General features: G+C 38.6%; 1 long non-coding RNA gene across 17 annotated transcripts in view; it reads right to left on the bottom strand.

The window, feature by feature from the left end:
• LOC103350144 (uncharacterized) overlaps window positions 1-24157 on the bottom strand; it is a 95030-nt gene that overhangs the window by 30507 nt on the left and 40366 nt on the right. For 6 of the 17 annotated variants that reach the window (XR_016237248.1, XR_016237255.1, XR_016237262.1 and 3 more), the window contains one exon: window positions 8682-8739. The exons of the other annotated variants lie outside the window; for them this stretch is intronic. This is a non-coding gene — a long non-coding RNA (uncharacterized LOC103350144). The remainder of the gene's footprint in view (window positions 1-8681; window positions 8740-24157) is intronic. 17 annotated transcript variants of the gene reach the window in all.

Genomic DNA, 24157 nt, shown 5'->3' with positions numbered 1-24157 from the left:
CTGCATCATTTATTTCTGAATTAGAGAAACAGTATCAGAATCTTCATAAAAGTAAATGTTATATGGCATATTTTTATGAGACACTTAACATAAAAAGCACTTCAGCTGGTGTTTGGCACAGCGATTAAGATACTGTTTGGGATGCCCACATCCCATACCAGAATTTCTGGATTCTACTCTCAATTCTGCTCCTGATTCAAGTTTCCTACTAATGCATACCCTGGGAGGCAGTCAGTGATAATTCATGTACTTGATCCCTGGCCACCCAAACAGGAGAGGAGATACAGAGTGCTTCAGCCTGGCTCATTCTTAGCTGTCTACATTTGGGGAGTAAACCAGTGGTTGCAAGATATCTCTTTCTCTCTCTCTCTCTCTCTCTCTCTCTAGATTCACACACACACACACACACACACACACACACCTGTTTTTAAAATAACTGAAATAAATTTTAGAAACCACTTTACACATATTAATTCATTTGCCTATCTTTCCAATCCTTTGGATGAAACTCTTAGTTTCATCTTCTTAGGAATGAAGACTCACCTGACACAGAGAAGTTAAGTAGTTCCTTCAAGGTCATTAAACTCATATTGATCCTGTTCCATGTTTTTAGTTATTCTCCAAGGTCATAAACCTTTCCATAAAGGTTTTTAAAATTTTGAAATTGAAAGAAAAAACATTAGGAGAGCATACTTATAATTTCCCTGATAGAATGTTATTCTCAGAAAATTTATTTTTCTATTGATATAACAGGTGTTTGGCAATATTGGAAGACTGGATAGTTCTAATTTGGGGAGAATTTGAAAAAGTGTGTAATTGTCACCTTCCTTGTTCAATGTATTTTGAAGACAGCTTACCAAAGTTTTAAATTTTTCCCAAATTACTTAAAAATAGAGTATAGGGATTTTACTGAATTTTCGGACATCTGGACTATCTGTTGACAGAGTACTTTCTGTTTTACATGTAATGACTCAGTTCATCTTCCATATACTCATGAACAAAGTACCAAACCGTCAGGCATTGATTAATCCAAAAGTATACTAGAAGATGTGCCATCAACTAATGGAAAATATGCCTTCAAGAGACTGGAAGCATTTTATGGACATAGAAACACTTATACAATAATTTATAATGGGGCCAGTGCTGTGGTGCAGCGCTGGCATTCCATATGGGCACCAGTTGGGGACCCGGCTGTTCCACTTCTGATCCAGCTCTCTGCTATGGCCTGGGAAAACAGTAGAAGATGGCCCAAGTCCTTGGGACCCTGCACCTGCATGGGAGACCTGGGAGAAGTTCCTGGCTCTTGGCTTCAGATCAGCGCAGCACTGGCCATTGCAGCCAATTAGGGGGTGAACCAGCAGATGGAAGACATCTCTCTCTCTCTCTGTTTCTCCTCTCTCTGTGTAACTCTGACTTTCAAGTAAAATAAATAAATCTTTTAAAAAATAATTTATAATAGAAGAGGTTATGAATAGAGTTTTGGGGTTTACTTTTGGAAGCAAAGAGAAAATAAATGGTTAGGAGAGCACATAAAAGCGCTTTCAAAGAAAAATAATAAATGGCAAGTGGCTTACAATATGGCAAGGAAAATGGTGAGAAATTTTAGTCAGTATCAGCAAAATGGTCTTAGGTAGCAGTGTCTTCAAATCAGCATGCCAGGATACAGTTTAAAATAAATGTGTTATGTTATCAGTTTGAATTGGCGGAGAGTCTTGTGAACTACATCATAATACAGCACCACACTGGGAGAGAGAGCCAAACTCATTTATGACAAACAATAATTCTGACTTAACAATGATCCATAATCCATGTGTCTATTATTTTCATCATCGTGAAATCTTTTAAAATATTGTTTCAGATATAAATAAATATTATTTATTTGTTTCAATTGTAAATAATCACTAGTATCTCCTAACAGGTTAGGTATTCTGATCTTTTATTGTGAATGTTATTCTAAGATTACCTATTTCAGACTCAATTTTTGGTTTTACATTATTTTCTTGGATAGGGTTATGATTTTTCATTTTACTAATTTTGGAGATTATGTTACATTTTTACTTTCATTAATTATTATCAGTAAATTATTTTGGGATGTGTTCCGAAGTAAAATTTTTATTATTCTTTATAGTTGATTTGATGTATTTCTTTTTCTTATAAAATTTGGCTTTATCTTTATTTCTTAAAATTTTGTTTATTAATATAAGCAGAACAGATTTCATGCATTCCATAGGTACTTTCCAAGATGACAATCAACTTCCCTCACTTTCCTGATCCCCCCAATATCCTCTCTCCCACCCCTCTCTTAATTAGTTTTTGCAAAGACATAATTTTAATGTGCTCTGTATTCAGAGTCTTAATATGCCAATAATCAAAATATTTAATAAGGAAAAATTTGGAAGATCACAGTTCCAAAGGAGTATAAATAAAAGCTAAAAATGACAATCATATTACAAAATGTCTATTTCATTCCTATACATTTTTTTTGTAGTCAACATTAACTGTCACATATCAGAGAAAACATATGATATTTGTCTTTTTGGGACTGGCTTATTTCACTAAGCATGTGGTTTCTAGTTGATTAATTTTTTTGCAAAAGACAGAATTTCATTCTTTTTTGTAGCTGAGTAGCATTCCATTGTGTATATATACCACATTTTCTTTATCCAGTGTTCAACTGATGGACATCTGGGTTGATTCCATATCTTAGCTATTGTGAATTGAGCTGCAATAAACATAGAGTTGCAGATAACTCTTTTGTATGTTGATTTCATTTTCTTTGGTAAATTCCCAGGAGTGGGATGGCTGGATCATATGGGAGGTCTATTTTCAGATCCCTGAGGGAGCTCTGTACTGTCTTCCATAATGGTCGTACTAGTTTACATCCCCAATAGTGTATTATGGTACCGTTTCCGCACATCCTTGCCAGCATTTATAGTTTTTGATTTTTAAATGATAGCCATCCTAACTGGAATAAGGTGAAACCTCATCGTAGTTTTTACTCAACATTTCCCTGAAGGCTAGTGATCCTGAGCATTTTTTCCTGTGTCTGTTGGCCATTTGAATTCATCCTTTGAAAAATGCCTCTTCACGGGGCTGGTGCCCTGGCACAGTAGGTTAATCCTCCGCCTGTGGTACTGGCATCCCATATGGGTGCCGGTTCTAGTCCCGGCTGCCCCTCTTCCAATCCAGCTCCCTGCTATGGTCTGGAAAAGCAGTAAAAGATGGCCCAAGTGCTTGGGCCCCTGCACCCATGTGGGAGCCCAGGAGGAAGCACCCGGCTCCTGGCTTCAGATGGGCACAGCTCTGGCCGTTGCAGCCAACTGGGGAGTGAACTAAAGAAAGGAAGACCTTTCTCTCTCCCTCTCACTGTCTGTAACTCTACTTCTCAAATATAAATACAATCTTTAAAAATAAAAAAAAATACCTTTCATGTTCTTTGTAACACCTAGAAGTAGAGGAAATATTGCTTTGGCGTTTTACTGAAAGATGTAGTCCAATTTGTTCATACACTGCATGATAGTACTTAAAGCATAACACTTCTAAGTTTGTTTCACATTTTCTAGGAAAATGCTCTTTATAATAAATTTATACATACTAAATTCACATCATTTTACTGTATTATATACATATTTTGTATTAGAAAGGACTTGTCATTTCAAATCATTGCACAATGAATGTCTTGTAGACTCTGAAATGCTTTTTTTTGTCATTCCCATAAGAAAATTACATTCATCAGTGAAATGGGTTTTGAATATACAACACTGTGATTAAAATGTGTCCCCCAAAGTTCACATGCTGGAAACCTAATCTCAGTCACTAGGGTTTAGGTGTGAGACCTTTAAGAGATGGTTGGGTGTTGGGTCATTGGGGCTCTGACCCAATAAATGGATTCACATCATTTTTGTGGGAGTGGATTTAAGTCCTCAAGAATGAGTTTGTCATAAATGAGTTTGGCTCTCTCTCCTAGTGTGGCGCTATGTTATGATGTAGTTCACAAGACTCTCCGCCAGAAGTGCTTATTTAGTCTTCCCAGACATCACAACTCTGAGTCAAGTAATTTCTGTTTATTATAAATTATCCAGCCCATGATATTCTGTTGTAGCAGTGCAAAATTTACTAAGATATTGAGCTTAAGATTTTGTTCTTCTTGCATGTCATCTTCTTTCATTTTTTTAGATTTATTTATTTTTTTTGAAAGTCAGAGTTACACAGAGAGAAGAGAGGCAGAGAGAGAGAGAGGTCTTCCACCCGCTGGTTCACTCCCCAATTGGCCATAGCAGTCAGAGCTGTGCTGTTCCGAAGCCAGGAGCCAGGAACTTCTTCCAGTCTCCAACTTCCACTTGGGCCCCTGGGCCATCTTCTACTGCTTTCCCAGGCCATAGCAGAGAGCTGGATTGGAAGTAGTAGAGCAGTCAGGTCTCGAACTGGCACTCATATGGGATGCCGGCGTTTCAAGCCAGGGCCTTAACCCACTGCACCACAGCACCAGCCCCTCATTTTTTTTTTTAAAACTAGGAGAATGCTTTGTTATCCATGAGAAGAATTTTATTGTCATAGGAAAACCGTGTTTTAAATGCAGCATGATTATTAAATAGTTTGATTTCTGCTGTAGTATGTAATAAGTTACCACTTATCCAATATGATGAAAAAAAGCTTTGTAATTTAAAGGAATCATTCCCATTACAATTTGATGTTGTGGGGGCTGGCGCTGTTATGTAGCAAGTAAAGCTGCCACCTGCAGTGCCAGCATCCCATATGGCCACCGGTTCAAGTCCTGGCTGTTCCACTTCCAAGACAGTTCCCTGCAGCAGATGATGGCCCTGCACCCACAAGGGAGACCCGGAAGAAGCTCTTGGCTCCTGGCTTTGCATAGGCCAACCTCCAGCTATTGTGGCCATTTGTGGAGTGAACCAGCAGATGGAAGATCTTCTCTCTCTGTCTGTCTCTCCTCCTCTCTCTGTAACTTTAACTTTTGTATATATATGAAAATAAATATTTAAAAGAAAATTTGATGTTGTGTTTAATTCAAAGAGCTTTGGGGCATGATAAACTGGATCATATCTGCCAGAGGACCACAGGATTTGACCAGCATAGAAATCTGACAATGCTAGTAGTGAAAGGAATTTGTCCTCAAAATGTAAACAGAGTACTAGTGCCAGGATGAGTACATTCAAATTATTTTTTAAAATAAATTATCACATATAATTCAGTTATCCATTAATTTTAACAATAAAAATAGTAGTAGTGAGCATTTGTTAGGACTCAAACAGAAGTAAAGAAATACCTAATATAAATACACTATGTGTATAGAACTTATAACTAGACCATTATAATTTCTGATCCATGATATTTCTAGACTTCCCAAATACCTTTAAATTCACCATGCTGGAGTACAACAGGAAAATGAAAGTTTTCATTGGCCAATTTAAGAAAAGCTCAAAAAGTAGCGGGACAAGATATATGAGTGGAAATACAATGTGCCAATGCATACTCCAGAATTCCCCATAAGCGTAAGTCAGAGCTGTTCCTAGGACCAGCAAGCTGAGGGTGATCGCCATAGGATGCATGTGCTCAGAGATCCAGATATGCTGTTATTATGTTGGGACAATAGTAACTTGAGGAGGAAGCTGTTGCGAAGAAGGGAGTGACTAAACTGTCTAATGCAGTTTTAGACAAATGACCAGTTTATAACTATCTTTTTCAGTCCTTTTCCTCAAGTGTACTAGAAAGAGAAAACATCAAACACATGACTGTGGCACCAGACTGCTGAGTTTCCAATCCTATGTTACCATTGTCCTTTGAGATTAAGGCACGCCTCAATTTTCTAATGTATAAAATGGGAATGATACTAATATGATCCTTAGAGGGCTGAGAGCAACAGCAGGGTCTGACACACTAGTCTATCGCCCCTTTTAGTGTTAGCTCTTTTTATTGAAGTTACACAGCTAATGGGAGTAAGAATATATCAAGATTCATGTTTTGTGATTAAACCTAAACCCAGAAACTCCCTACACGGCTAGTTGTCGTCTGAAGAAATGAAAACACAAGCCATGATTGGCCCCAGAGTGTGTGCTTAGCAGTAGTCAGCACTACGGGAGCCTCTTTGCTCCAGAGTCCCCAAGGTTCTCAGTCTAAAGCAAGGGAGGAAAGAGAAGCACATGGATTCTCTTCTGCAGGAAGTGAAGCTCAGTGTGGCAGTTGTTTCGAACAATGTTTTGGCCATAGTTACTGCTACGGTGTAAATGTGTCTGTCAGATTTCATGTATTAAGAATGAAATGCTCGGCCAGCGCCATGGCTCACTAGGCTAATCCTCTGCCTTGCAGCGCCGGCACACCGGGTTCTAGTCCTGGTCGGGGCGCCGGATTCTGTCCCGGTTGCCCTTCTTCCAGGCCAGCTCTCTGCTGTGGCCAGGGAGTGCAGTGGAGGATGGCCCAAGTACTTGGGCCCTGCACCCCATGGGAGACCAGGACAAGCACCTGGCTCCTGCCATCGGATCAGCGCGGTGCGCCGGCTGCGGCGGCCATTGGAGGGTGAACCAACGGCAAAGGAAGACCTTTATCTCTGTCTCTCTCACTGTCCACTTTGCCTGTCAAAAAAAAAAAAAAAAAAAAAAAAAAAAAGAAAAGAAAGAAAGAAAGAGAGAGAGAAAGAATGAAATCTTGCAAGTAATATGTCAGTGGCCCTTGGATAGAGGGTTTAGGCAGGTAATTGCAATTAGATGATGTCTTTCATCCACTGCTCTGTCTCCCCTTGTGATGCCCTGTGTGGCCCTGGGACTGCGAAGAATCGTCACCAGAAAGAAGGCTCTCCCCAAACACGGCCACTTGGCCTAGGACCTCCCAGCGGCTGGAAGTGTGGGAAAGAAATGTCTATTCTCTATAAATTACCTGGACTGTGGCATTTAGTTACAGCAATGGAGAAAAGACTAACACAGAGATAAATTGATAAAGTGCAGTTGTTTTAGAGGAATCATTCTCAACTGGCTTATCCCTTGGACCCCAGTTGGGTAATGTGTGCAGTGGCTGGCTGTCAGGACAAGTGGAGAGGCACTGTGGTCATTCAGCAGGCAACTGACAGGGCTACAAGCTCAAGCTGTGTAGGAAAGCTCTATACAATCACTGCCCGACTTTCTAATGCTCCACTGAGTATCTATGTGAGTGAAAAACCCATTATAAATAACCGAGTTTAATAAAATCACTCACTTTTGTAACTCATTTCAGATCTACTGATTTTACCAGAAATGCAAATAAAATGCAAACTGAGGAAATATTTTATTTGATTTTGTAAAGAATTTTATCAAGAGGTGTTTCTCATTTCTAAAACAATATTAATATTGACACTGTATTTATTGGGTTTTGAAGCAACAATACCACAAGATGAAACAATTTACTGTCTTGAATCTGTAACATTCACAGTGATGATGCTTACAGTACAAGCATCTACCTCTTAGAGTGTGGTTACTAGCATAGTAATACCTAGACATTTATATATACATGTATAGAATTATAAATAAATTAATTTTGTTCTTCATATTACAGGTAAGACATCCTATATATTTTTAATACTGTGTACTGTTAAGTCATGATATCTATGAATTTTATGTTAGGGGAATGAAAGTGACACTATGAAAATATTTGTTATATAAAACATATATAGAGAATAATAGGATTGATGACCAATGGCTTGGGCTCTTACACCCAAAGGTATAATTCTGGATACTGAGTGTTCAAGGAATAGTTTTGCCCTTAATAAATATCTTTCTCATAGCATAGTAGGTTCCAGACTTTTATTGTACCTATATTTCATTTGTGAGTGTGTGTGTTGGGGGGGGGGGTTGTTCAGTGATGACCTATCGCTGAGGACATTAATAAAAAATTTCAATAATGAACTGTATACACAACTTGTTTTGTATTTGTGGTCTTTTAGTAAAATAAACTACTTAAATACCAAGCATCAGTGTTATTTCTTGATTTGCTTTCCCTCAATGTATAGATAATTTAGGAATCCATTTAAACACATAGGTATATTGCCTTAATAACAGTGGACAATGCCAACGCTGGGAGAGTTAGTAACTTGCCTATAACCCAAATCGTGATCACTCAGGTGATTCAAGAAACCATTTACAACTTTGTATTACCAAAAAAAAATACTCCATCAGAAAGTTGCCATTCTTTAACTTTCTACTGTAATGCTTTTATAAACTATACTTCAAAAATTTTAAATCCTTGCAGTGTTATGGAAAACTCCACGCTTTCATTTATATTTTCAATTCTGTTAATAGTTTTATAAATGAAAACAAAGGCAATAAAACCAACGATAGAAGGTTATGAAGCAATCGTTACAGAGCTGTGGAAAATTGATTATATAGAACATCAAAACATTTTAGAATTGACTTTATAAAAAAACCTTATTAAGGAAAACACTGTTGGCAAAAGTGGAATGTGAAAAACAATAGGAATATACATGACAACTAGTGAAATAGAAAATGGAATATAAATGTCATATTAAAATGCAAACTAATAAAATACAATATCCTTGTTTATATTACTATATGAGTATCTTAATGGAGAGAAAAATCCTGAAATGACATAGAGATGTCCTGGACACCTCATATTCATTTCACGTGATTATTAATGAATAATATATTCCAGTTCAGAACTTAATCTCCCCAAGTACTTGCATTTGGCGTGCCCTTTCTCCAATGAGGTATTTTCCAGTAACACCGTCTATGTGTATGCCTGAGGCAGAAGAGATTGAGGTCTTTCAGAATTTGAATACAAAATAATATATAATAACATATAATACATTATATGATAAATATGGACAATTACAGATTAGCATATTTCAAGGACTTGAAATAGAATTAGAAATTGTGATTTGTTTTTGTAAACTATACTCATAGATTCATAGAAGGACTATCTTCAAAAAGAGCATGTGTTTATCTATTTGATGAATTTCTAGGATGCCTTCTATAGAATTTAGCCTTTTAAAGGAGTCGTGAAAACAATTGGAAAGAACTTGGATTCATCATTTTCAAGAAAGAATCCTTTCTGATGAGGATATTCTGGAGCTACCAAAATTTTATTTTCATTCCCAGAAGGGGAAGCTGGCTCATGCCCTGGAAACAGCATGTCAGTGAGGATACTCTGTCTCCTGGATCTCCTGGGCTTAGTTTGTAGTTCAACATTTTTCATGAGCTGAGGGACCGAAAGACTTGGAAGTGCAGTTTTGATGTTCTGTCTTCTTGGGAATGTGGGTCTTATGTTATTTTTAGGCTTTTCTGCATTTTTCTTTCCCTCCTCTTTTCCATGATTTTAATAGGATTTTATTAGGATAAAATTTATTTAAAGTAAAATGCACAGAACTTAAGTACAGCACGATGATTTTTAACATGTATACCATGTGAACACACCAAGACCAAGATATTAAACACAGCACTACCAGATTTCTTCACATCCTCTCTCAGTCATTCTTAACTCTGCCCTCACCTTGTTCACCTTGTTCACCCCAACCCTTGGTAACGCTCCTCTAAGTTCTATCACCAAGGATTGCTGCCATCTGTTCTTTACCTTCTTATAAATTGCATTCTTTGTGTCTACCTTTTTTGTTCATATATAATTTTGAGATTTATTCATGTTGTATATATCAGTTGTTAGTAGTTTAAAATCTTTGGAGAAACAACTGTCAATATAGGAGTGGTTGCCAGTGCAGCTTGAGTAATCCCCCAGATCCTATTAGTAGTAAGTGAACAATGTCAGTGAAGTTAACAAACTCAAATTTCAAACTGCGATTTTCTTTTATTTTTATATGTTGTTTGGTTTTATATATATATATATATATACACACAAACACATACACACACACACACACACATATATATATATACGTACTATGTATTTTAGAGATTTGTTTATGCATTTGAAAGACCTACAGAAAAAGAAAAAGAAATTTTCCATTAACTGGTTCACTCCCCAAATGGTAGACAGACAGGCCTGAACCAGGACATAGCCAGGAGCCAGGATTTTATCTGGATCCAAACATTTGGACCGTCTTCTATTGCTTTTCCCAAGCCATGAGAGGGAGCTGAATTGGAAGTGCTGCAGCTGGGACATAGACAAGCACCTATAATGGGATGCTGGCTTCTGAGGCAGCAGCTTTATCCTCTATGACACAATGTTGGCCCCCGGCTTTTTCATATTTTGAAATATTTCAAACAATCCAGAAATGTAAGGAGAAAAAGAGTTCAATTAGCACACATACATTTAGCAATTTTTAACATTGTGCATATTCAATTAATATGAAATGTCACATTCAAATACATAAGTACTGTTTTTTATTGAAAGTATGGAGAGTAATATTACATACTGTGGGATCCATGACCGGGATCATAAAGTGAGGAGAGAAGCCTGTATTATTACGTAAATGGCATGATTCAGTGCAGTCAACATTTATAAATATTTGTATACCAAATAATGCAGCATCCACAGAGTTTTTACAATATATATATATGTGTATATTTTATATAAAACTTCCACATATGAGAGAAAACATGTGTGATCTGTCTTTCTGTGTCTGGTTTCTTTTGCTCCTACCATTTGGTTGCAAATGTTGAAATTTCATTCAGTTTTTATGGTAGGTAATTGTTTTATAGATTTATATATATAATATATATTTATATGTTTACTTATATAGATTTATATATTTGTATATACCAAGATTTATATATACACCACATTTTCTTTATTCAATCATCAGCTGATGGACCTTTAGGTTGATTCAATATCTTTGATATTGGTAATCGGGGTGTGAGAAACATCGGAGAGTAATTATCTCTTTCATATGTTGAGTTAATTTCCTTTGGATATGTTCCCAGAAGTGGGATAGCTGGGTCATATGCTGGAGTTCTTTTTAGTTTTTTGAGACATATCCACAATGGTTTCACTAATTTGCATTCCCACCAACAGTGTGTTAGGGTTTCCTTTTCTCCACATCCATTTGCTACTTTGTCTTTTCGATAATAGCTATTCTAACTGGGGGGAAATGATACTTCATTGTGACTTTTATTTTCATTTCCCAGATAGCTAGTTAGTCATACTGAGCATTTTTTTTGTTCGCTGTCCATTTGTATTTCTTCTTTTGAAAAATGTCTATTCAGGGGCTAACATTGTGGTACAGTGGGTTAAAATATCACCTGACATGCTAACATCCTACGTGAACATATGTTGGAGTTCCTGCTGTTCCTCTTTTTTTTTTTAAGATTTTATTTATTTATTTGAGAGGTAGAGTTACAGATAGTGAGAGCGAGAAACAGAGAGAAAGGTCTTCCTTCCATTGTTTCACTCCACAGATGGCCACAACGCCCAGAGTTGTGCAGGTCCAAAGCCAGGAGCCAGGTGCTTTTTCCCCATTTCCCATGCTGGTACAGGGGCCCAAGGGCTTTGGCCATCTTTTGTTGCTTTCCCAGGCTATAGCAGAGAGCTGGATTGGAGAGGGGCAGCCAGGACTAGAACTGGTGCACATATGGGATGCCGGCGCTGTAGGTGGAGGATTAACCTACTGCACCACAGAGTCAGACCCAACTTACCCTCTTCTGATCTACCTCCCTGCTAATGCTCCTGCGAAGGCAGTGGAAGGTGGCCCAAATCCTTGGGCCCTGCCACCCATATGGGAAAGGTGGATGGAATTCCAGCTGCTAGCCTCAGCTTAGCCTATCCCTGACTGTTGTATCCCTTGAGGGAGTGAACCAGCAGATGGAAGATCTCTCTCTCTCTCTCTCTTTATATCTCAGTATCTCTGCCTTTCCAATAAATAAATAAATCTGAAAAAGAAAAATTTCTGCTCAGATGCTTTAGTTACTTTCCTTTTTGAGAGGCAGAGGGGGTAAGGAAGGAGAGAGAGAGCATCCAATCATTCCCATCTGGTTCATTCCCTAAAAGCCCTTGAGGGGCAGGGCTGGGCTGAGGCTGAAGCTGAGAGCTAGAACTCAATGCAGATCTCTCACATGGGCAGTAGGAATGCATTTACTTAAGACATTAACACTGCTTCCCAGGAACCGCAGTAGTAGCAGGGAGCTGGAACCAGGAGCTGGAGTTGGGAATTGAGTCCAGTTACTCTGATAAGCAACAGAGGCAGCCTGAGTCCTAATTGCTCAGGAGAGAATCCAGGTACTCTGATACAGGGTACAGGTGTCTTAGGTGCTAGGCTGAAGTCTACCCTTTATTTGAGGTTTTGTGATTCCAAATTTAGTGTGTACTTCTTAGTCCCATAGTTGCATCTCTGGTGAATGTCCATCAGAACCAGAAGGCATATAAAAGTACAGAAAACAACATGATATTGGAATTAGATATTCAGCCAGTATGTTTTATTTTTTTTATTTTCATCATAAGTTAAATCAAGTCTCAAAGACAACAGAAATTTTAAATCATAAGTCTGATGCAAACCACAAAATGTAGCAAAAGTACAAATTGTTTGAAGAACCAACCCAGAATCAAGAGAGTTCATATATTCTCTGAAATTTACAATCTCCAGAGTATTTTCCTTGTTCTTGCATTAATCTTTGGTTAGTGTTCATCACAATTTAGTATTCAGCAGTTGTAATTTTTACTATTGCTCTATCATTAAACCTCTGTAAAGAATTCAGCTTTATAAAAGAAGGAAATCTTACAATATGAAAGGGCATGGATGAAGCTGGAGGACATTATGATAAATGAAATAAATTGGTCACAGTAGGAAAAGTACTCTATGGCTCCACTTACGAAGTATCGAAACCTGTTAAACTCTGAGTCACAGAGTGGAATGATGGTCGCTATGGGCTGAGGAGATGAGTAACTGATGATCAGCTGGTATAAAATTCACCTGTCTAAGATAAATACATTCTAGGGAGCTGCTATACCACATTATGCTTTTAAATAACAATAATGCACTATACACATAAAATCATTCAGGAAGGTAGATTTTGTTTCTACTACACACGAAAAAGCTAAAAAACATAAAGTTAAGTATCGTAATTTTAGCCAAGGTTTAACCTTAGAGGAAAATATCAACAGAAAATATTATCAATAAATAGCAATTTCTGTAATGCATAGGTAATAAAGTATCATAAGCAACAAAATAAAGAGATAAAAAGCTTAATAATTAGAAAGCAGTTTCAGTTCTAGAATATATTATAATTGAGGTGTTCCTGGTTATGTTCATTTATAACTAAAGCAATAACTCAAATATTACACTTGAAACATTTTTGTAAATAGATTTATTTTGTAATAGCATATTACAAGGAGAAATTAAAATCATATAGGCTTATTTTGTTGATCTGGATAATCTGTCAGATGATTTAGGCAATAATCACTAGGTTACGCTATAGTTTTTTCTACTGTATTGATTGCAATAAATAATGGATCCAATGGAAAATATTCATGGTAAAGTTATTTTTCATCTCTTCTTGTAATTTCTCATTTGCTCAAAGGCTCATTATCTCTCTGCTCTGACTCCCATCGTCCCCTCTATCTCCACCCCTATCCTTCCAGACCCACGCAAGTATCTGAATTTAATCTTCATTATTAGATTGGCAGAATACATAACTGATATATATGTGCAGAAGTAAATAAAAAGGACCCAGGATTTTTCTAATTAGGTATCTCTTCTTGATGCTCTGCAGCCTCAATCTAAAGTCATCATCCTGGTGGGAGTTAAGCAGACTCCAATGCTTCTAGCTGTGTTTGAGCAATCGATGATGACCAAACAGCTGCTGTGTTTGCCCACATTTTCTTCTGCCATGGGACCCGGTCACGTTCTCCTTAGGTCAGAAGTAAAGCTCTGATTGATCTCCTTGGGAGCTTTGCTAGTGAAAGGACATTAGTGTTGGGCTCCTGACAGCAACCTAATTTTTACAGAATAGTCAAAAGTCACATTGCACCTTCAGCTGCACACTAGAGACTGCAGAGAAAATAAAAACAAGGGAGGTACAAAAGTGCAATAATCATTTCCTCTGACATTTTTAAATTACTGTGAAGTGGTCCTGCTTTACCTTATGCAAAAGTGGATATTTTAACACAATTAAAAGTTATGGGAATCAAGTAATGCTTTGAAAGTTTCACGTTCAATTTATATAATTTGGGAGAGCAATTTTACATGTAAATAAATGTGTGTGTGTGTGTTTTGTGGTGTGTCCAGGACATTGAAAATTTTTCATCTTCCATATTGACACTATGGACAAATGTTCAATTTCTTGTTTCTGCCATACTGTGAAAGTGATCCCCAACACCATTGCAGTGGTATTATTTGGGAGAGTTGATTCCACCACGCAAGGCCTCCTGTTCACAGGGCATATTACCTCACACTGCTCCATTGCTTTTACGACATATTAATAGGAGAACTGAGGATGGAGTCTGTTGGAACCCACAAATTCAATGATGCTTGACATTTAGATGGCCCAATCAACATGTCTTGACTATTAATGGCTATTGAGATATATATTTGCACAGGAATTAACATGAAAGGAGCATCAAAGTAACTTTATCCTTTAAGAACCAAAATTTCAAGCTATATGAGTTTTCAAATGACATGAGTTACTTTGTTTTTTTTTTATTTTATTTATTTATTTTTTGACAGGCAGAGTTAGTGAGAGAGAGAGACAGAGAGAAAGGTCTTCCTTTTGCCGTTGGTTCACCCCCACATGGCCAGCGCTCTGCACCGATCCAAAGCCAGGAGCCATGTGCGGCCTCCTGGTTTCCCGTGCGGGTGCAGGGCCCAAGCACTTGGGCCATCCTCCACTGCCTTCCCGGGCCACAGCAGAGAGCTGGACTGGAAGAGGAGCAATCGGGACAGGACTGGCGCCCCAACCAGGACTAGAACTCGGCGTGCTAGCGCCACAGGCAGAGGATTAGCCAAGTGAGCTACAGCGCCGGCCAAGTTACTTTAATTTTTTTCATTAAGTATATATGAACATATAATCTTAGAAAAATATATTTAAAGTTGATAATATACATACTGATAACTTTGGAAAAATTTCTTTTTTGTCTTTTTGTTTCTGTTTTATTGTTTCTTTTCTCCCATTTTCTTTATCACCTCTGACCTACTGCCATGATTTATGTTCACTAGTTTATTTCATTCATCCTTATAAGAATACAATTATGTTTTTGAAACTGTATATAGGAAGTACATGAAATTTGTTCCCTGTATATAAAAACACAGTTATAAGCCAAAACTTGCTTGCTCTCACTCTCTCTCTCTTTCCCTCCCTCTTTCCTTACCCTCTCTCTCTCCCTCCCCCTCTCCTACATATAAATCTGTCTGCCTATACCTAGCGTTATTGTCATCTGTCGGCAGTCATAGAAATGAGTCATTGTTTGATAAGGATGGGATCTTTCCTCCCAGGTCAAAACCACCATCTGCTGGGGGTAACATAAAATCAGTGTGGCCCTGAAAGGAAAAGCACTCATTACCCTTCCTACTGGAGTCACCTGTGAGAGACCCATGGGTTCATTGGAGACAATGCTAACAAGTAAATCGGGCTCCAGGGTACACACTACACCAATGGTTTTTCAGGACTGAGCTCATCGTTTCATTTGAAAGTAGAGAAACCAGTTCATTCTGTTTTGAGTGCACTTTTCCAATAAGAAGCCTGGCTGTCTGTATTTGGGCTTCCCCTCATCCCTTGGCAGAAGCCCTGCTCCGGCTTTCTGGGAGCACACACTTTGCTGGACATTGGCAGACCCCTTTTGTAGCAACAATGTTGTAGGAAGAGGTTTAATTAACCTAATGCAGCCTGGCAGCAGTGAGTAGCATCTGGAAAGCTGAAAATTCCCACGAAACCCAGTCTGCTAACTGTCCTTGGCCTCAGTCATGATCAGTGCAAGGCAGGGAAAGAGTCCTTCTGTCTGCACTGCAGGGGACCCTGTCTCATGCCTGCTGTCAGTGCGTGTGAGAGCCACACTTCTGGCAATCTGGCATCTCCTGGGTTCTTTGCTCCCATCTAGTAACGGATTTTTTGCTCGTTGGTGCACTCTCAGCAGAATGAGTCAAGCTCTCCATTACTCTGAAGTTGGAAACAGACAGAAGCTTCCCTTGCTCTTTCATTGTGTCTTTCTCAAGTGGAAAAACTGCAAAAACAACAAAAACCCAGAGCTACTATTGGAAGACACCAGCGAATCTTCAGCAGATCTGTTAGCAAACTTCTTTACTCCCTCTAGTCACAGCACCAACAGATTGCCTACAATTCTCACAGCTTATAGCAAAATATGCTGTGTCCATTTCTTTTCATCAAACTATTGTCATCTTGTACAAATAAAAGGAGGTAGCAGTTATTAGGGTGGAAAACATCTACCTTCCTACATGTTTTCAGGTATCATAAACAGAAGACAATGGAAATTTGAGAACACAGAAAAATTATAATAGAGTGCCACTGAAAGATTAGAATTCATGGAGAAAATTGGGATGCAGACTTTTTTAGAGATAAGCTTGCATTTAAAGAGAAGTTAATAAATCAGAAATACAGTAGTGGGACAATCTTTCAAATTTGTAAACAAGCCTTTTGTTGGTAATCAGAGCTGAATGACCTTATTAGCACATCTGCTGTAGGACATTTGTGGTCCATGGTGAAAATAACAGCACACACACTTTTTTTTTTTTTTTTTAAGATTTAAAGATTTGGGTTTGCAAAGTCTTGTCTATTCCCTTTGAAGCAAACTTGACACCTTTAATTCCAGGTCAGAAATGCCTCTTGATATCCTAGGCTGTTTTGTACATTTGGAGGATAGTTCTTACATGAACTGTGCTTTACAGGGGCTTATACGGATCTGGGTATTTCATGGTCCTGCTTTATTGAAATGGAATAACTTCACACACACTCACCCAGCCACATTTGTTCATAGTAAGTAATCTGGATGTCATCTTTAGGTAATCCAATAATACAAGCTAATGAGCTATTTTAGATCCTTCTCTTCCTAACATATTTTTTTCTTTTCAATCTGCAGATATTTTTATGGTTTTCTTTATTTACTAGTTTCTCCTAACAGTTAATCAAGATTTTGCTAATTAAGTAAACAGATTTGGAAATGCAATCAAGTAGAATTCAATTTTAAATAGTTTTATTAGTTACCTTTTTTTGAAATGGAGGCAATGTTGAGGGTAGCTAGATGACATAAGAAAGACTAGAGGCCGGTGCCGTGGCTCAATAGGCTAATCCTCCGCCTGCGGCGCCAGCACCCCGGGTTCTAGTCCCGGTCAGGGCAGTGGATTTTGTCCTGGTTGCCTCTCTCCCAGTCCAGCTCTCTGTTGTGGCCCGGGAGTACAGTGGAGGATGGCCCAAGTCCTTGGGCCCTGCACCCGCATGGGAGACCAGGAGAAGCACCTGGCTCCTGGCTTCGGATCAGCGCGGTGCGCCAGCTGCAGCACGCTGGCCGCTGCAGCCATTGGGGGGTGAACCAACAGAAAAAGGAAGACTTTCCTCTCTGTCTCTCTCTCTCTCTACTGTCCACTCTGCCTGTCCAAAAAAAAAAGACTAGAAATCAAACATCTCTTATGGTAAAATGAAAAAAATCATAGATTATTCTTATCCTGGTTCACTCCTTTGAGTCTGGACTGAGCTTGGGATTCTTGTTGGCCAATAGAATATGGGTAATGTTAAGCTGTGTGATTTAAGATCCAGGACTCCAGGATAATTTGCAGCTTCACCTATTGTCCTTATCTAGGGATGCTGTTTTAAATATATGAACTCTACAATTTGAGGGTGACACATCCTTAGAGGGGTCTGCACTTGGTTTAATGATCTGCTGTCACTCTATTTAAACCCAATTTTTTGCATGAAAAAACAATGATTTCATTTTTACTGGACCTCACAAATAACAGGATTTCTCTCCCTTTTGGAACCTTGAGATCCTCAGGATCCTAAGTAAATAGGAGAACCTTTTCAAGATGAAAGACTACCTGGGGAGACAGACTGACTCAGTTACCCCAGCTGATGTTAGCAATGGCTGACTTCACAGTTAAATGCTACTACACATGTGAGTGAAATTGGGAACAGCAGAAAAAAATTGCTAAGGCAAGCCACAGAATTGCAAAAAATAATAAACTGAGGTTGTGTAAGCTTTGGAGTGGTGTGTTGCATAGCAGCAGATAACTGAGAGAGTCTCAAATACACCAGGAATTATCTATCTTAAGAAAAACAATTTTTTTTATTTTCTACAAAATTTTTAAAACGTATATAAGGTGAAAAATTTTATGTATTTCGTATATAGAGATTTAAGAGCATAGTGATACTTCCAACCCTATACTCCCTACTGCCTATAGTTCCACCTTCCTTCCTTTCCTACTTTTTGTTTTAATTTTTACAATGACGTACATTCAGTTTATTTCATAATCACAGGTTTAACCCTCCACTAATTAAAGAACTCAACAAATAGTAAGTAGAAAAAGCACAGTTCCTCAAGAGTACAGACAAATGCAATAACAATCAAATCTCAAAATGTCATTTTCACTCACATATTGCTTTTATGTACTCTGTATATTAGTTACTAAAAATCAGGGATAATATATGGTATTTGTCTTTTTGGGAATGTTTTATTTCACTAAGCATAACCATTTCCAGTTTCATCCATTTTGTTGCGAAAGACAAGATTTCATTCTTTTTTATGGCTCAGTACCATTCTATAGTATATGTATATCCCACATTTCCTTTATCCCAGTCATCAGTTGATGGGCATCTGAGCTGATCCCATATCGAAGCTATTGTGAATTAAGTTGTAATAAACATGGGGGTATAGATAACTCTTTCATATGATTTCATTTTGTTAGGGTAAATTTCCAGGAATTGGGTTGCTGGGTCAAATGGTAGTTCTATTTTCAGATCTCTGAGGAATCTCCATTCTGTCTTCCATGTTGTGAGACTTTATATTCCCACCAACAGATTAGGGTGCCATTTTCCCACATCCTTACCAGCATTTATACCTTTTTGATATTTGGATGAGAACCATTCTAACTGATGAGAAAAAGCCTCATGTGGATTTGATTTGCATTTCCCTGATGATTACTGATCCTGAGCATTTCATGTGTCTATTGGTCATTTATATTTCATTCTTTGAAAAATGTCTGCTTATATTCTTAACCTATTTCTTAACTGGATTGTTTATTTTGTTGTTAGATTTCTTAAGTTCTATATAGATTCTGGATATTAATCCTTTATCAGTTGTATAGTTTGCAAATACTTTTTTTTTCCATTCTGTAGGTTGCCTCTTCACTTTGTTGAGTGTTTCCTTTGCAGTGCAGATGCTTCTTAGCTTGATGTAATCATATTTGTCTATTTTCAGTTTATGACCTGTGCTTCTGGGATCTTCTCTAAGAAGTCTTTGCCTATGTCAATGTCTTGTAGAGTTTCCTCAATGTTTTCCTTTTGTAATTTGATGGTATCAGATCATAGATTGATTTAGATCCTTGAAACATTTGGAGTAGATTTTTGTAGAAGGCATACGGTGGGGGTATTTTTTCACACTTCTGTGCATGGAGATCCAATTTTCCAGGCACAATTTGTTGAAAACACTGCCAAGTCTACAGGGATTGGTTCTAGTTCTTTTCTCAAAGATTAGCTGTTTGTAAATGTGTGGACTGATTTCTGGTGTTTTTATTGTGCACATTGGTCTACATGTCTATTTTTTTGCCAGTACCAGACTTTGTTTTTGTTGTATAAGATTACTTTAGCTATTCAGGGTCTCTTTTGTTTCCATATGAATTTTAGTATCATTTTTTTCCTAGATCTGCTAAGAATGCTGTTGCCATTTTAATTGGGATTACATTGAATCTGTAAATTGCTTTTGGTAGTATGGACATTTGGATGATGTTGATTATTCCAATCTATGAACATGGAAGATTTTTCAATTTTTTATGTCTTCAATTTCTTTCTTTGGTGGTTTGTAATTTTCGTCATAGAGATCATTGATGTCATTGGTTAAATTTATTTAATGATATTTAATATTTTTGAACTCATTGTGGATGGGACTTATCTTAAAAGTTCTTTCTCAGCCTTGGTATTATCTGAGAATAACAAAGGCTATTAATTTTTCTGTGTTGATTTTACATCCTACCACTTTAGCAAGCTCTGTTATGAGTTCCAATAGTCTCTCAGTGGAGTTTTGGTTCGCCTATATACAGAATAATATCATCTGCAAGTAGGCATAGTTTGATTTCCCCCTTTCCAATTCATATCTCTTTGAGTTCTTTTTCTTGTCTAATGGCTCTGGTTAAAACTTCTAGGACTATATTTAATAACGATGATGAAAGTGGGCATCCTTATCTAGTTACAGAACTTAGGGGGAATGCTTCCAGCTTTTATCCATTCAAAAGGATGTTGGCTGTGGTTTCTCATAAATTGCCTTCTATATGCAATTTGCTTATGATTTTCATCATGAAAGGATGTCATATTTTATCAGTTGTTTTCTCTACATCTGTTGAAATAATTGCATACTTTTTGTTTTTCAGGTTTTCTTAAATTTTTTGATAGGCAGAGTGGACAGTGAGAGAGAGAGAGACAGAGATAAATGTCTTCCTTTGCCATTGGTTCACCCTCCAATGGCTGCCGTGGCTGGCGCGCTACACTGATCCAAAGCCAGGACCCAGCTGCCCATCCTGGTCTCCCATGCGGTGCAGGGCCCAAGCATTTGGGCCATCCTCCACTGCACTCCTGGGTCACAGCAGAGAGCTGGACCAGAAGAGGAGTAACCGGGACAAAATCCGGCGCCCCGACCGGGACTAGAACCCGGTGTGCCGGCGCCGTAAGGCGGAGGATTACCCTATTGAGCCGCGGCACCAGCCTTCAGTTTGTTAATGTAATGTATCACATTTATTGATTTGTGAATGATGAACCATCCCTGAAACCTGGGATAAATCCCATATTGTCTGGGTGAATGATCTCTCTGATATGCTGTTGGATTCGATTAGCTAATATATCGTTGAGGATTTCTGCATCTATGTTTATCAGGGATATTGGTCTATAGTTCTCTTTCTCAGAGCCAGCACCACAGCTCAATAGGCGAATCCTCTGCCTGCAGCACCAGCATACCAGGTTCTAGTCCTGGTCGGGGTGCGGGATTCTGTCCCAGTTGCCCCTCTTCCAGTCCAGCTCTCTGCTATGGCCCGGGAGTGCAGTGGAGGATGGCCCAAGTCTTTCAGTCCTGCACCCCATGGGAGACCAGGAGAAACACTGGGCTCCTGGCTTCGGATCAGCCCAATGCGCTGGTCACAGTGGGCCACCATGGCAGCCATTGGAGTGTGAACCAATGGCAAAGTAAGACCTTTCTCTCTGTCTCTCTCTCTGTCCACTCTGCCTTTCCAAAAAAAAAAAAAAAAGTTCTCTTTCTCTACTGTATCCTTTTTTTAAAATACTTTTTTAAATTTTTTAATTTTTTTAAAAATTTTTTTGATAGGCAGAGTGGACAGTGAGAGAGAGAGACAGAGAAAAAGGTCTTCTTTTGCTGTTGGTTCACCCACCGGCAGCCAGTTCGCTGCAGCCGGCACACCACACTGATCCAATGGCAGGAGACAGGTACTTATCCTGGTCTGCCGTAGGGTGCAGGGCCCAAGGACTTGGGCCATCCTCCACTGCACTCCCTGGCCACAGCAGAGAGCTGGCCTGGAAGAGGGGCAACCGGGACAGAATCCGGCACCCCGACTGGGACTAGAACGTGGTGTGCTGGCGCCTCTAGGCGGAGGATTTAGCCTATTGAGCCGTGGCACTGGCCCTCTCTACTGTATCTTTTTCAGGTTTAGGAATTAAGGTGATGCAGGATTCATAAAAGGTGTTAGGGAGGATTCCTTCCCTCTAATTATTTTGAATAGCTTGAGAAGAATTGTAACTAATTCTTCTTTATACATCTGCTAGAATTCAGCAAAGAAGCCATCCAGTCATTGGTTTTTCTTTGTTGGGTGGGTCTTTATTGTTGATCAATTTCTGTCGTGGTAATTAGCCAATTTAGATTTTCTATGTTCTCATGACTCAATTTTGGTAGGTTGTGTTTGTCTACGAACCTATCCGTTTTTCTGTTTCCCAATTTGTTGTCATATAGTTCTTTGTAGTAATTTCTGATGATTCTTTTTATTTATGCAGTATCTGTTACATTTTCTTTTTCATCTCCTATTTTATTGACTGGGATCTTCTCCTTCTTTATATTTTTTGTAGTCTTTGACCAAGGTGTAATAGAAGGGAGCTGGATATGAAACAGAGTAGCTATGATCAAAAACACCTCTCCAAATGATTTGCTGTTATCACAGATAGTGGTTTAACTTGCTAGTCCTCAATGCCAATCCCAGAAAAGTATATATGAGTTAAATATGCAGATAATAGTTTTGCCAATGAATAATAATATATCAGTTATAGAAGCAAATCAAATGTAAATGATTGCTGTACGTTTAGCTGTTAAACGTAGAATGTTGATTAAAAATATGTAAAGACTGGGCCGGCGCCGCGGCTCACTAGGCTAATCCTCCGCCTAGCAGCGCCGGCACACCGGGTTCTAGTCCCGGTTGGGGCGCCGGATTCTGTCCCGGTTGCCCCTCTTCCAGGCCAGCTCTCTGCTGTGGCCACGGAGTGCAGCGGAGGATGGCCCAGGTGCTTGGGCCCTGCACCTGCATGGGAGACCAGGAAAAGCACCTGGCTCCTGGCTCCTGCCATCAGATCAGCGCCGCGGCGGCCATTGGAGGGTGAACCAACGGCAAAGGAAGACCTTTCTCTCTGTCTCTCTCTCTCACTGTCCACTCTGCCTGTCAAAAAAAAAAAAAAAATGTAAAGACTATAGTCTCAGGGCTTCTCAACTGATGTAGTATTCAATCATTTGCCATTGTGATTCACACATTTTATATTGAAATTTTTAGATAATATATACCTAAAATGATGTTCACTTAATTTTTTTTGAAGATTTATTTTATTTATTTGAAAGACAGAGTTACACAAAGAGTAGAGGCAAAGAGAGTGGCCTTCCATCTGTTAGTTCACTCCTCAAATGGCAACAATGGCCAGAGATAGGCCAGATGAAGCCAGAAGCCAGAGACCAGGAGCTTCTTCTAGATTTCTGATGTGGGTGCAGGGGCTCAAGAACTTGAACCATCCTCTGCTGCTTTCCCAGGTGCATTAGCAGGTAGCTGGATCTGAAGTGCAGCAACTGGGACAAGACTGGCACTCATACAGGATGCTGACATTGTAGGCCAGGGCTTTAACTATCTGTACCACAGAGCCATCCTCTTCAAATTATTTTTAAAGTTTAGAGAGTATAATTCAAAATAAAAATGAGAATAATATGATTATAAAATACGTAATTTTAAGGGAAATTCTTGAGAATTACTTCATGTAAACTCTCCTTGGTTTATAAGGACCCTAAGTCTTGTATATTATGATAATGAAAGTACGGACTGTTTCATAATTAAAAAAATATTGTTGAGGTCAGCTTTGTGGAGTAGTGGGTTAGGCTGCCACTTGCAGTGCTGGCATCCCATATGGGTGCCAGTTCTAGTCCTGGCTGCTCCACTTCCAATCCAGCTCTCTGCTATGGCCTGCAAAAATAGTAGAAGTTGGTCTGGTTCCTTGGGCCCTGCACCTGCATGGGAGACCCAGAAGAAGCTCTGGCTCCTGGCTTTAGATTGGTGCAGTTCCAGCCATTACAGCCATTTGAGGGGTTAGCCAGCGGATGGAAGACCTCTCTCTCTCTCTCTGTATCTCTCTTCCTCTTTCTCTATCTGCCTCTCCTTCTCTCTGTGTGTGACTCTGACTTTCATATAAACAAATTTTTAAAAAATATTGTTTAGTAAAAATAATTGAATCTTTAGAGTAATTACTGGTGTCAATCATTTCTAACTTTACAAGTTTTGTCTTGCGACATAAAATTTACTTACAGGATTCTTTAATAAGGATAAATTTAGATTTCCATAAATTTCAACATTAAACTCTTCTCAATAGTGAATGAAGTGGAATCTATAATTTCAACATAGGGACTTTGGTAAGGTCAACATTATGCATCACAGCCATCATCCACAATAGAGATCAAGTATTTTACTTGAATACCTTGCCTTTTCTGTTTCTGAAACAATAGTTTCCCTCACCTTGCACACTTGAATTGCTTTGTAAAAGTAACATGTTTGTATCTTTTCAGGAAAAGCAAACCTCATGTAGTATCACTAAGA

The sequence above is a fragment of the Oryctolagus cuniculus genome, chromosome 7, assembly GCF_051225735.1.
Source record: "Oryctolagus cuniculus isolate XC-2025 breed Fujian yellow rabbit chromosome 7, ASM5122573v1, whole genome shotgun sequence".
NCBI lineage: Eukaryota > Metazoa > Chordata > Mammalia > Lagomorpha > Leporidae > Oryctolagus > Oryctolagus cuniculus.
Note: the sequence above shows the minus strand (reverse complement) of the source record. Positions and strands in the feature narration are given on the sequence as shown.